We start from the raw sequence: 15,224 nt of genomic DNA, 5'->3' as shown, positions 1-15,224 counted from the left end.
AAGGAATATAAAGTGAGAAACAAGAGAGGGTTTGGAACAGTACAAGCCATTTCACCTTACTGGCAAATAAACAATGTGGTGATGTGGCTGGAGAGGAAGGAGGGGCACTTAGGCTTTAAACCCAAGGTCATGATGCGGCAGTGAAGTGTTTTAATAAATGGTGGTGGTGGTGGTGGTGGTGGTGGTGGTGGTGTGTGTGTGTGTGTGTGTGTGTATTGGGGGAGGGGGAGAGCTGAAATGACATGATAGGATTTGCATTTAAAAATATATATTACATACAATTTCCCTTTAGCAAATAACCCCCAAGCAGAAATAAACAACAGTGATTTCAAATATGAGTCCCAGTCTGAATGACACAAGACAGAGGCTCTGAATGTGGGTGCTTGATTTGCAGTCAGATCCACTTTTAACCCAAACAACAATGTGTAGTGTGCTCCAAGAGGCAAAACTGCATCTGTTGCTTTGTTTTTCCCCCCAAATTCTTTCTTTTTAGTGAACCTCTGACACAGGGTCAGAGTATTTATTCAGTGAGGCACTGAAGGTGGTCTGAGGTGCTCTAGTCCCTACAACCCAAGCCATTCCAAAAAATACATAATACTAAAATACCAATACTTTTTTTTAAAAGTGTGGATAACTATAGGTAAAATGTGAAGAAAAGCAGCTTTAGAAAATATGGCTATTTAAAATGATTTATGTATATTCTGACATAAAAATAGCAATCAAATGCTACAGTAGAAGAGAAATCCATAAACATTGATCCCCCTTTCCTCATTTCCCACCCCCTAAGACATACCACTGGAGTTGTAAATTTAGGGATGGTTTATGGATTTTCCTATGTAGGTTGCTAATATTTTATAGTTCCATATTCTCCTTAATCCTGAGTGGTTCCCTGCACTCCTCCCCGGAAAGTTATTAAAATTATTGAGGTAACAGTACATTTGCAGAACTATAAAATACAGTCAGTACTTGATACTGATTAGAATGTTTAGTTTCAGTTAAAGTCCTCTGTCTCCCTCCAGGAAAGTGCATAGAAGTCTCACCTTCACCTCTGATCTTGTCAGTTTCTCCAGGATATGGTGGGACTTAAATACAAAACAGAAAATATTTAGTGCTCCAAAATGGGAAAACACCTAAGTATTATTATTTTTAGTAACTTTGTCAAAAATGCTTAAAAAGTAGAAAATCTTTTCACTCCGTGGTGCTGGATTTACTCACTGGGCTACCCATCCTGTGTTTTACCTGGCAAAACTGGGACTAATGGAGTAGATTTCCTTCTCCGAGAAAGGTTAAGTCCAGAAAGAGAGGTGAGGGTCACAGAGCGCAAGGCAGCATCCCAGATTCCAGCTCAGAAGGAGGAAATGTAGTGTTTACAGGACCAGCTTGCAAATGCAAACAGGAGGAATCCAAAACAACATAACAAAGGATCCTCAACAGCTGGATTTCTTCAATGTTTAATGCAATTATAAACATCCATGGCTAACTTTGGAACATGATTTGTCTATAAATATACATATATCTATTAATAGAACCACAAGGATTAGTTAACCAAAATTTACCTAAAGAAACATCAACTTTCACTTCTCCAGTTGGGTCCCAATCTACAAATCCATCTGTGAGGAAAACAAACAAATAGACAAAACATTTCTTTTGCCTTTTTTTTTTTTTTTTTAACCAGGCTGGAAACCAGTAATCCTAGAATTCCCAGGAAGATTCAGAATAGCCCTCAGATATTAGGGGGCTGGGGTTTCAGTTTTCTGTATCTGTTAAATGTTAAATCTGTTAATTAGTGAGGTTTTTATCCCCAGCCCCTAAATGTTTATGAACTTTCAAAGGGACACAGGAGCCAACCTGAAAGAGCTCCCAAGAGTCAAACCTGGAACAATTTGAACAACATCATACGTAAGGTGGTATTGAATTATAAGTCAAAGTATAAAATGAATATATATGAGTCCATGCTGATATGATAAATGATCCAGTAGATGAATAAATGGGAGAGGAGGAATAAATCCCCCTAACAGACAAATTCCAATGATCTATGTAGATTGCCCCTCCCACGCCCAGGTGGAGTTTCATTCCCCCACTCTCCTCTCTTGATAGGGGTTGAACTTAGTGACTCCCATCCAAAGAAAAGAGAATAGAAAAAGAAAAATAGTAACAGTGCAGTGGAGAAAGCTGGCAGATACTACTTTAACCAAGCGATAAAGGTTAATATCACCAGCAGTGAGTCATGTTGCTATTATCATGTACCCTGATAGGATGCTGTGATGAGAAAGGCACTTTCCCACTGTGGTCTGCCTCCACCAAACCCATAACCACAGTGTGATCCTGAGGAAAGCAACAGACCAAATCAAATGAGTGATATCCACAAGATAGCTTAGCAGAATCCTATAAAACGATCAAGAAAAACAAGACTTAAACTGTTAACAGACCAGGAGAAATTAAGAGACAGGACGCTAAATGCAGTGTGGAACCCTGGATGGGATCCTGGTACAGAAAGATATCAGCGGAAAACTAGTGAAATCTGTATAAAGTTGAGTTTAGTTAATAGTAAGGGACCAATGCTAATTTCTTAGTTTTGACAAATGTACCATGCACACGTGTACGTGCACACAGACAGAAGTAGGATGCGAATATTAGGGCACCGGCTGAAGGGTTTAGGGAGCCCTGTACTAACTTTGCACCTTTTTCTTACATCTAAAATTACTCCAAAATAAAAAGTTTTATTATAAACAACAGAGACAAAAGTTCATGAACCGAGAGTGCGAACAGGACCTTCTTCAAAAACTTCCCCGTTTGTATCACTCCACCGACAGCTCAGTGTTCGGGACTGGGGTGCGTGGAGCAGGGCGTGTGCGTCCGGCGCGGCGGGAGCGCGGGCTCCTCCCCGGAGTCTCCCAGGCGCCGGACTCTGCCCCGGGCGCACCCTACGGGGCGGAGCCCGATCTGACGGCGGCGGAGGCACCCACGCCCCGCGGAGCCGAAGGTGGCGGGAGGCGGGAGCGCAAGGCCAGGACCCCGCACTCGCTCAGCGCGCTTTAAGGTAGGCGAGCCCGGGCGACCCGCGAGCTCAGCCCCTTGGCGCGGTCGCCCCCCACCCCGCCCCAGGGTGCGTGGACGTCCGGGGTCCTTGGGGCGGGTTCCCCCCCCTCCCCCCGCGCAGCTCAGCGCACCGACGGCAAAAACAGCCTCCTGGTGAGGAGCATATTCCTCCCTGTATTCCTGAGTTCTGGGCTAGAAGTTTCCGATTCCCCCGGCGAGAAGTTTCTGCTCCTCTCGGAAGAGAAAGCGTTGCCTCTCCCCGAGAAGGAATAACCTTCCTTTCGTCCGATACACCAGCTCTGGTTATTTATTTAGGTAACTGTTTTGCAGTCCCTTTGCCGGGCGTCTCCGAGTCGGAGAGGACCGGGAGACTTGCTGTCACCTTGTGGCAGCTTTGACAGGTCACTGGGCGCGCATTTTTTAAGAGCACAAATGAATGAATAAAGGTGGTTGTCTTACCCTTCATTTGTTCCCGCCGGCTTCTGTAGCTGCAGGTTCATGTCACAAAAGGAGAACAGCCCATTGGCTGACAGTTTTCTACTGTCCTGGTATTTCAGAGATGGAGGTTAACAGAGCTCTTGGCAGTTGTGCAAAGGAGCGTTATTATCCTACTGAAGAATATAGTACAGGACAGTGCAAGCATAGTTAGATTGAGTGAAGACATGGCTGTAAATTCATCACCCTTCTTCAAAAGGGGGGAAATATAGATATGTAATATATATAAATACATATAAATATATAATATATAAACATATATATGAAATATACAATATTTTATATATTATATATAAATATATACATATATATATAAAATAAGGATCAAAAGAAACAATTAGCCTCAAACATAACTGAGCTGTGTCTGTTTTTATACCATAGTCGTTTTTTTTTTTTTTTTTTTTAGGAATAAAAATTTTCTTTACTATCTTTGTATATATAGACTAGATGAAGCATCAAAGGGAATTATTCTGCGTTTGCAATAAGGAAAAGATAATCTGCCCTTTTGATTTTACCTAGTGCTATTAAATATTCAGTTCTGCAGAAGTCTGGTTTTTCAGAAATATGATCTGAGTCAGAGTCTCAGGTACCCTGGCAGACACAATTGGTGCTTTGTTTCCTGTTACTGGCCTGTCCCCCACCCTCTCCCCCCACACGGAGGGTTTTAGAGTGATGGTCCCTGACACAGGAATTTGCGCCTAAGGCAGGATATACCCTCTTGGCTCCTTCGCTCCTTACAGAAAGAATGAAAACAGCTTACACTTCCTGCAAATTTCTTAAGGTTCCTATCTTTGTGATTTGCTAAATAAATTTGGTAACTAAACCTGCACTGATGAAAAAGAGACTTTTGAAAGAAATACAGACACTATTTCAGTTATATCACCCCCTTCATGATTTTGTGAATTAATAACAGGCACGTTATTTGTTAGCTGATTGATTTACAATGTGCTGGACAGTGGGCTTGAGTTGTCATCCAAATTCTGGCTGAAGCTGAAAAATTAGGCGTTTTTTTATTTTTTGGGTATCTTGACTGAAAAAGGAAAGAACTGAAGGTTTTGAAGGGAATCTAAAAGTCTTTCAAAGTCTTCGTTTTGAATCTTTTGAACTGAGATATTTATATCAAAATTATAGGCCATTTATCAATAGAAAATAAATTCATAATGGCAAAATGTTACTATCAACTTCATAACATGTTTAAGTGAATTTGCATTTTACTAAGCATGAAAACAGCTAGCTACATGGGTTTGGAGAGCAAAAGCAAGAGTGTGTGCACATCAAGTTTTAGAAAATACATGGTGTGTGTGTGGATTTGTGGGCCCATTTATACACTGGTTGAGCATCTGTTAGGCAGGGCACTTGGTTCTGAGTTCGAATTGGAGGGAGGGATGGATACAGCTCTGTGTAAATAAGTCACAGTCCTGTCCTCATGGAACGTGCACAATGCTGGAGTCCTCCGGGACACCTCGAGATCATAGATAGGAACCACATCAGTGATCATCGATCAGTTGACAGTGACTGAAACTCGATTATCTTCAAATCAGTATCCACTTTCACCAATTTAAATAGTCAACTCTAACAATTGTAAAGGAACTTCTGTATTATTCAGGTCAGTGTTTTTATCTTTTGCTTCGATTGGAGAAGAATTTGGGAATTACATGGTCAGGGTTAAATATTACCAAAAATTGAGATGTGAAGCCTGAAATAGCGAAATATCAATTTCATGCAAATTAAATAAAAACTTAATTGGAGTAGTGGATGCCAAGAATTTAGCATATAAATCAATGAATGAAAAACTTCAAATTGAGAAAATTCTATCCATCACATGATTTTTTCCTGTAAATCAGAAAAATATGACTATGGTTATATTTTGCCCCAGAGGGAAAGACTTACTTTGTCCAAGGCATTCTTTCTTTTGTTGTTGTTGTTATTGTCGTTGTTGCTGTTTTTAAAAAGCAGCTTTATTGGAGGTATAATTTACACACCATAAAATATATCCAAGTGTACGATTCAATGATTTTTAGTAAATTTATGGGATTGTCCCATCACCACAGTTCAGTTCTAGAACCTTCTCAGCATCCCTCAAAGACCCCACTTTCCTATTTGTTACCCCAGACAACCACTAATCTACTTTTTCTCCCTTTAGATTTGCCTTTCTGGACATTTCACACAAATGGGATCATACAATAGATGGTCTTTCACATCAGGCTTCCTTCACCTAGAACAATGGTTCTGAGGTTCATTTGGGGTGTAGCTGGTTTCTTTTTATTGCTAACTACTATTCATTCCATTCTATGACTGGTCCACATTTTGTTCACTGGCTGGTGGATATTTCTGCATTCACATTGAAGTGGTAAGACAGATTCTTTGGTCCAACTTCCCCGGTAGCATAATTAGAAAAGAATTGGTAGGACCCAACCTCTTATTTATAGATATGAAAAATATAATCCTGGTATAATTACTGCTCTTCTCTGTGATCTTTCTGTGATACTCCCATGAAAATAGTAAATAGAAAACCCTGTGCAAGTAGCAGAAAGCATCAATCCTTTGGCATTCTAGGTTGGAGCGGAAGATGTTTCGCTCTTGACATTCATATTTGCCAAGGGAAGTCATATCTCCTTTGCTGCGTTTTCTTCACAAACGATGCATTTAGAATTTTGATGATTGTTTGACCTAACAGTGATAACTGAAGTACTCTCAAAAATCCGAGTGCTTCCTAATAACGTATTTAGTGGCATACTTAACCTAAAGCGTGAGTCATCTATAGCCTTAAGCCTTAAAAAGTTGAAGGGAGTACATGTGAATGTATATGCTTTTAGATTTATTAGTCTATGATTTCTAAGACTGTGCTAAAAAATGAACCAGATACAACTGTTTATTTACAAAATCAGGCACTAGTTTGAGCTCTTAGATCAGTGAAAATCTAAAACAGAAAAAAAAATGTCACTTCTTTTTTCTCTGGGACCTTTTTAAGGAGCTAGGGAGGACTTATAAAAACTCCAGGTTCCTATTAAGTAGTGGTGTTTTTCTGTGTGTCGTCCAGAGAACAGACCAAACCACAACTTTCTAGCACTGCAAAAGTATTGACCTTTGAATTACCTTTCTTAGGAATCAGGAACCTTGAACAGCAGTTCGGTTAGAGCTATTCCCTTGCACGCCCCCATTCACCCTGCTTTGTGCCAACTACTATAGCAAATGCATTCCTCGGAGGTTACGCTTGGCAACTGATGCTTAAAGATCCTCTTAGAAGGATTTCTCCAGTTGAGTAGAAACCCTTCTAGAAAAAGTTGGCAAACTCTGTGAAACTAAAGAGAAGACAATATGTCTCTTCATGCCTGCAAGTTACTGCTGAAATTACACTTTCCTACTGGGGAAAAAAGAGCATCAATATAACTTAAAGGTCTATTTTATTGACAACTTAGAATGCAAAGGATTTTATTTTTAAAACGCTAAAATTTGAAAACAAGATAGTCTAGATTAAATAATGTAGTTTTCCAAAGCTGAATGTGCTCATTTGGAACTCAGTTTTTTTCTGCTTGAAATACCAGAACAACTTGCTGAAATCCCTGGGTGGGAGCACTGTGCTTTTGATGCTCTGTGATTGGATGAATTAATCCATTTCTACTGGTAATGTCTTTTTTTTTAATTTTTTTTAATTTGGTAAGGGTTTAAAAATCTCTAGACAGGTGCCTTTTTCTAGACTTCCACTGTCAGTGTCATTCCAAATCTCTTAAGAGTCATATACCATTGACAGGAATCTGTCTCCATCCTTCCCACTTTCATATGCTCCGAAATTGGCAGGGACACGCTTCCCCCACTTGTGTCTGTTCACCTGCAGGAGGAAGGCTTGATCAGCATTGAGCTGTATGATCTGTTATAAGGAACTAGGTTTTACCCCAGAGCCAGAAGCTGCTCTCACCCTGGTATCCTTCTGTGAGCTCCCGGAATTGGGGAGGATGCTTCCCTGTGCACGTGCACATCAGTCTGACGTCATCCTGGTGCAGGATGTGAACCCACTGCTGCTGGTAGTGGCCATCTGGACAGACTTGGGAGTCACTGACCCAATAGTCTACGTGCAAATGGACCACGGCGAAGAGTGGAAACATGTTATATAGCTAGAAAATGACTAAGGAGGGGATGGGTAGATGAGATGAGGAATTCTATGTTCATGAATTAGATTTAAATCTTGTGGCAAATATTCTTATTTACTTCTTGTATACTTTCTATAGATTTCCTCCTACTTTTCCACTTTAGTGAATGCTAAGTATGGTTAACTTTTGTAAGATGTTTAGGATTTCCCTGGGCCTCCTCTGTCACCATATTGAATGTCCGGCTTCCCTGGCTACTCTTGTGGCAACAACGGTTCTACTTGACCTTTTAACAGTCCTGATTCCATCACTGTTTTGTTTTGTTTTGTTTGTCATTTACATTGTTTTGGGGGTCAATAATTTGAACAAAGGGAAACAAATCTAGCTAATTGTGACTTCCAGTTAGTTCTGATAAAATCAGTGAAGGCCCTTGGCTTTTGAAATCTCAGTTGTACTTTGCTTTGTCTAGGCTACTGTTGCATGATTATTATTTTTATTTTATTTTATTATTTTTTAAAGATTTTATTTATTTATTCGACAGAGATAGAGACAGCCAGCGAGAGAGGGAACGCAAGCAGGGGGAGTGGGAGAGGAAGAATCAGGCTCATAGCAGAGGAGCCTGATGTGGGGCTCGATCCCATAATGCTGGGATCACGCCCTGGGCCGAAGGCAGATGCTTAACCGCTGTGCCACCCAGGCGCCCCATGATTATTATTTTTAAAACAAAAGTATATAAGTTCACCTTTTTTAGCCCAGAGTTCTGTAAGTTTTGACAAATGGTTACAGTCATGGAACCACCATTACCATCAAGATATAGAACAGTTATGGGGCACCTGGGTGGCTGAGTCAGTTAAGCATCTGCCTTCAGCTTGGGTCATGATCTCAGGGTCATGATCTCAGGGTCCTGGGATCAAGCCTCACGTCAGGCTCCCTGTTCAATGGGGAGTCTGCTTCTCCCTCTCACTTTTCCCTCCGATCCCCTGCCCCTGCTCATGGGCTCGCTGTCTCTCTCAAATAAATAAACTCTTTAAAAAAAGACAAAGAACAGTTATGTTATCCCCTCCCTAAAAAAATCCCCCTGTGTCCCCTTTGTGGTTGATCCCTCCCCCACTCCCAGTCCCCAGGTAACCACTGATCTGTTTTCTGTGCCCATAATCTCGAATTTTCTAAATCTCATACAAGTAGAACTACAGTTTGTAGCCTTTGGGATTTGGCTGTTTTCGGTCAGGAAAAGCTTTGGAGGTTCACCCACAGTGCGTGGGTCAGTACTCCCTGCTTCTTGTTGCTGAGTAGGATTCACCTGTGGATGAATGTTTTGATTTTTTCCAGTGTTTGGCAATGAGAGACATTTGTGATGTGTGGAACATAGACCTTCATTTCACTTGGGTAAACACCTAGAAGTGGGATTGCTGGGCTGTACAGTGAGTGCTTAACTTTATAGGAAACTGCCTTAGAGTTGTCCAACGGGACTGCCCACTTTGCATTCCCATCAGCAGCAGACCGGAGATCCAGCTTCTCCAAATCCTCATTCACACTTGCTATCGTCTGTCTTTTACCTCCTTTACTGGATGAATTTTTTAAATGAAGTAAATCATGTTGGAGCTAACATATTCCAGGATGAGTTTAGGAAGCTAAAGATATTTTGTAGATTCCTGAACGTTTTATTCTTAAAATATTTTATAGGGGTGCCTGGGTGGCACAGCGGTTAAGCGTCTGCCTTTGGCTCAGGGCGTGATCCCGGCGTTATGGGATCGAGCCCCACATCAGGCTCCTCTGCTATGAGCCTGCTTCTTCCTCTCCCACTCCCCCTGCTTGTGTTCCCTCTCTCGCTGGCTGTCTCTATCTCTGTTGAATAAATAAATAAAATCTTTAAAAAATATATTTTATAAAGTCACAAGAGAAATTTTCCAAAAGGGTACCTTCCTCTTAAATGTTACAGATGACTAAGATATATGTCATTGACATAGGCTTCTTTTCATGTTCTCTTCACTGACAAATCCCAGGTGGTTTTTGAGTTGACTGTTAACTGAGTTCAAAACAGGAGGAATAGTTGACTGATGGGGTAGTGGCTGGGAGTGGGGATGGGGGTGGATAGTGAGGGGACAGCTGGGCTTAGGCTTTGACACTTCCCAATGATGCCCTGTAATCAAATGTTCTCAATGGGCTGTGGATGTCAATATGATTATTTAGAATTCCTTGTGCATGATGGGTCAGACACTTCAAGAAGCACTCCTTATGCACTGTCCCGTTTAATCCTCATGTAACTGTGACAAATTCAGCAGTTGCATATGAAATTTTCAGTTGGGGGAGCTGAAGCCTAGGAAGTTTGGAAACTGTTCCGCGGCCACCCAGCTAGTGGGAAGTAGAACAGTCTTGTGGGCAGTACCGGCCAAGTCCAGAGCCGCCATTTTTTTAAATGTTTTTTATTGTATTATGTTAGTCACCATACAGTACATCCCTGGTTTCTGATGTAAAGTTCGATGATTCATTAGTTGCGTATAACACCCAGTGCACCATGCAATACGTGCCCTCCCCACCATTTTTAAGCCATGAAGCCATACTGCCTCTGTCCGTGGAGTAAATGTATTGGGACGAAAACATCTGCTCATGCTCCTGAGGGACACACGGGGCGCTCGCAGCAGGAGTCACTTGACTGTTACCCAGTGACCTGGCTACAAAACTAGCTCGGGCCCAAGAGAGTAGGCTGAGAAGTCCACTCAGAGTGCAGCAGAAGGCGAGGTAACGAGCTGGAAAGAGCCAGCAGACTCAGGCTTGAGATTCACGGCCATCGTGAGCTAGCTGTTTGCTTCGTCTTGCTCAGCCACATTTCCTCATCTGTAAAGTGGGGATAATAACACCGACCTCAAGGGTGTATGTGAGGATTATTAAAGGAAGCAAACCCTAGACTGTATGCAGTAGGCGCTCAGCAGACTCTGTTCCCTTCTCCCCAGTGTTCCCCCAGATGGGAATGGAGTCATGTGATTTGTTCCTTTTTGCAGTTTAGTTGCTATACTGGGCACTGGGTGAAATCTTCAGCCGTTTTCAAAATTTCAAATTATGCCAATGAACAATGAAGATAGTTTCTTTCATTACAAGACACTTGGATCTAAGGTCAGTCTATCTGGGTTCAGGTGGAGAGGTCAGTTGATGACCTTGAAAAACTTGTATCAATGTTTTATGAGTTGGTTGCACTTTACATACATACATGGATGGATTTACATATAGCTGTAGATATATAGACAGGTATAGTGGTACGGTATGTTAAAATGATTAATTTTGACAATATATGGAAAATGATTTTTTAATAAATGGCACAGTGTTTGTCAATCCCATTTATTTGTATATTGTGTGTGTGCCAATATTTCAATCCTTTTTGCAAAATGAAATAGCTTTTACTTCCTAAGAGCTTTCTATAGCATTGGCTATGATGTAAATATCTGTATATAAATGAGTATTGACAATGAATAAAATTAATTCTACTTAAAAAATCTTAGATTATTACTTGAAAACAATGTCATTATTACTGGAGCTGAGGGTTAACGTGCATGTCTTCTGATACAGTGTGCGTCGTTTTCAGGTGAAATGCACAGTCACCTGAGGTTTAGCCAGCTGACACTGGATGTCACCATTGTGCTGTGTAATGTAGCTGCAGAACAGGTGTGCTATTTAATATTCAAGACACGGTCAGTCTCTTCAAGAGTTTGGAGATATGTTAGCGTTCTTTCCCTCATATAACCTAATTACCAAGTTTCACTTTTCTTGCAACTTACTTTTTCAGCTTCTAATATCTAAGCCTTCTAGAAGAGTGACCAAGAATGGTGATGAAACAGGATTCAATATTGTTAGCTCAGAACTCAGAAACAGTGCTACCACCAGTCAGGGTGCAAACCAGTCAGTTAAGTTCATTGACTCTGGAGAACTTCAGTTGAAAAGGAATTTCCTGGCTTGGAAATGGGAGAATCCAGTGTGCTGGTACCTCAGCAAAGATCAGGCTGTCATAAGAGTAGGAGAGAGTCCTGGCATTGCCACTGGTCACTAGATGCCACCACTGGTGTTCCTGCCATCTGGACACAAGTCACTGCTCTGTGCCAGACTCCTTCCCTTCCCAGAATTATCACCGGGTTTTCACTGCCTCCAGCTTCAGCGAGCCCCAGGGCCAATCCCTTACTGGCATTTCCAGATGGGAGCACCCAGTTGGCGGAGTCTAGGTGTGAGAACTGTGCCCTAGCCCCAGGCAATGAGGAAGAACAAGTAAGGGACTTTCCTGCAAAGACTCATCCTGGTGGGGATTCCTCATATCTGGGAAGGAGCCCACATGCCATGCATCCACCTTAGTGCTTTCTAGTTCACGGCCACAGAAGTGAGTTGAGAATACTGCTGTGCAGTCAGCTGAAATTATTGTCCCTTCTGTGCACTGACCTGGAGTTGCATATTCCTTGTGGCAGCTGACAGCATCCCCACTTTGCTACACCCTGCCTTCCCTTCAGCCTTGAGGGGGCCGTAGCAGCCAAGGCTAGACCTGTTCTAAGTAGACAAGGAGACATCTCCTTAGGCACCGGAAGTCTTAGCAAGTTTCGGTCTATTAAAAAAAAAAAATCCCTGGGACATTAAAAGAGAAAGAAAAAGAAATGGTAGGCTACACTGTGTACCTTATTGTTCTTAGAGCACTAGTCTAAGCAAATTCCACCCTCTTCTCTTGCCGTCCCCTTTGCCTAGAACCCTCTTCTCCCAGGTGGCCACATAGCATCACCTCCTTTCATTCCAGTCTTTTGCTTAAATGCCACCTCTTCAGATTGGCCTTCCCTCATCACCCATCCAGAACAGCACCTCGTTGTATTCTGTTACCCTTTCTACTTTTCTTCCTCATGCTTGTCCCCACCTCTCTTTACGTTCCCTGTGTATTCACTGTTTTGTGGAATGTCTGTCTCCCCTCTGAACTGAAAGTCCCACGAAGGCTGGGTATCTGGCACACCACTGTGGTCACAGCACTTCACACAGCTGTATTCAGTAAATATTTGATCTATGGATGAATCAATCAAAGGTTAAATAAAGGGAGAAAATACCTTCGTTGGAAGCTCTAGAATATAAACAGTGCCTGTATTCATTTCCTAGGATTGCTGAAACAAAGTACCACCGACTAAGTGGCTTAAACATAGTAATTGCTTGTCTTACAGTCTGTAGGCCGGAAGTCCAAGATCAAGGTGTTGGCAGGGTTGGGTTTTTCTGAGGCTGTGAGGAAGGGTCTCTTTCATGCTTCTCCTCCAGCTTCTGGTGGTTTGCTTGCCATTTTGGGTGTTCCTTGGCGGGTACAAATGTCACCTTGATCTCTACCTTCAGCTCTACATGGCATTCTCCTGTGTGCATCTGTGTCTGAATTTTTATAAAAACACCAATCATATTGGATTAGGGGACCAGCCTACTCCAGTGTGACTTCATCTTACCTAATTACATTTGCAATGGTCCTGTTTCCTAAGAAGATCACATTCGGAGATCCTGGGGCGGTTAGAACTTCAGCATATGAATGGGGAGGGAGCAAAATTCAACTCCGTAACAGTGCCTCATATGTGTTCATTGTATAATGGATAAGCCATTCCTATGTCATTAAACAGAGAAGTAGGTTTAGTTACATTATCCTGGGTGCCCAATGATGTGTAGAGTTATTGCACAGACTACAAATAATGTGTATGAATTGCTTTGTAAATTGGAAACTATTCATTAGACGTTAGCATAATCAGTTGAGGATGTTGATGAATTATTGATGTGTTATTGAGAAAGAACCAATACCGTAGATTTGCTAGTCTTAAAATACCAGAAGCAGATTTTCCTTTATAACCTAGCTGGGTCTGCAGACTTTTTAAAATATTACCTGGTTCTTCTCTACTACTCAGACTGCTTATCAGCAATAATTGTGGATAATGGATTCATATTTTATTTACTCATTTGACAAACACATACAAATCACTTATTATATGCTGTGCACTGTTTTAGGTGCTGCGAAAATGTTAACTTGCAAACAACCCCATGTTGTTTATTATTTCTATCATTATGAATTATTAATCTTATCTAAATTTTACTGATAAGGGAACTGAGGCCCAGAGAGGTTAAGAAACTTGCCCAAGGTCACACAGTTCCTGAGTGGCAGAGTCAGGCCATGAAACTAGGCAGTCTGCCTCCAAACCTTTTCACTGTAGAATGTTCTTTCTTCACAGAAAGTTGCATGGAAAAATTCAGTGTGTGACAGAACAAAGCAAAACTGCTTTGGTTTAAGTTAAGATGGCAAAGCCCTGTCTACTTAGCACCTCCCCTTCCCCTTGGGAGCCCTGTATGCAGAGCCCTGATCTAGGAAATAACACCTCTTGGCGTGATGCCACTTATAAGCTGTCTTCAGTCCACTCTAGCGTAAAACAAATACAATTCTTTTCTCACTTTAATTAACTGATTGTGTTTTATTTTGAAAATTTTATCTGCCTAATCTACTTCTGGCAGAAATAAAATGCTAAGATGGATTTTCCCCAGGAAGGTAATGCCATATGGCAATTTGGACTTTGCTGGCTTAAGCTCCCCTTGGGTTTCTTTGTACAAATCAAGGACTGTGATCACAAAAATTTTCTGAATCAAAGAGAAATGGAATTTGATTTCGTTTGAATAGAGTTGGATATAAACTTTGTAACCAGATTGGCATATACCACCCCCTCTGTTATAGGCTGTGTGTCTTCTGTGGTTATTAATAATATTAAATAATAAAAGCGACAATATTAACTGTTACTGTCCATTAAGTGCCTGCTATAACCAACGAACTAAAACCAAGAAACAAAAAACCTTCAATTTTACAACTCTAGGTGTTTTATCCCTATTTTACAGATATGGGTAAGTTGAGGCTAAACTTTTATGTGACTTGTTTAAGATGGCCCAACCAGTGAGAAGAGGTACGATGTTTTGAGAAATATTGGTGATTAAGGAGCAGAATTCCTGATACTAAGAATAAAAGGCTCAGGGGGCGCCTGGGTAGCGCAGTCGTTGGGCGTCTGCCTTCGGCTCAGGGCGTGATCCCGGCGTTTCGGGATCGAGTCCCACGTCAGGCTCCTCCGCTGGGAGCCTGCTTCTTCCTCTCCCACTCCCCTTGCTGAGTTCCCTCTCTCGCTGGCTGTCTCTCTGTCAAATAAATAAATAAAATCTTTAAAAAAAAAAAAAAGAATAAAAGGCTCAGAAGAGAATATGCTTAGGATATATAACGTGGGGCCCTAGGTGATTTTCAAATTATGAAAGACTGTGAGAATGCATTTGGGATCCATTCTGAAGAGTGCTTCATTCCTATGCTGAAACGCCTCTTATCATTTGTTAATGTACACGGTGTGTAACATACTAAAAAGAAAAAAAAAGGTATGCAAATCAATCAAATGAGACTATAGATCTGGGGGGATTGAACTGGAGAACAAAACAGAACTCAGACCATTTTGATTGTTCTCCTCACCTTTTTCCCCCACAGACTTTGCTCCCAACCTCTGCCACACCCTAACCCAGGGGTCAGCAAACGTCTTCTGTAAAGGACCAGATAGTAAATATTTGAGACATTGCTTGAGACATTGCTTGCCACATATTTTCTCT

The 15,224-nt window shown here is 41.5% G+C and overlaps 1 protein-coding gene across 2 annotated transcripts in view; it reads left to right on the top strand.

The window, feature by feature from the left end:
* Positions 1 to 2,952: 2,952 nt before the first annotated feature.
* CCDC68 (coiled-coil domain containing 68) overlaps positions 2,953 to 15,224 on the top strand; it is a 49,229-nt gene continuing 36,957 nt past the window's right edge. For both annotated transcript variants that reach the window (XM_034642377.1, XM_034642376.1), the window contains exon 1: positions 2,953 to 3,040. The gene's annotated coding sequence lies outside the window, so the exon portion shown is untranslated. The remainder of the gene's footprint in view (positions 3,041 to 15,224) is intronic.

This window comes from Ailuropoda melanoleuca, chromosome 14, assembly GCF_002007445.2.
Source record: "Ailuropoda melanoleuca isolate Jingjing chromosome 14, ASM200744v2, whole genome shotgun sequence".
NCBI classification, from domain to species: Eukaryota; Metazoa; Chordata; class Mammalia; order Carnivora; family Ursidae; genus Ailuropoda; species Ailuropoda melanoleuca.
The sequence above is the reverse complement of the archived record's forward strand: the minus strand, read 5'-3'. Positions and strand labels throughout refer to the sequence as shown.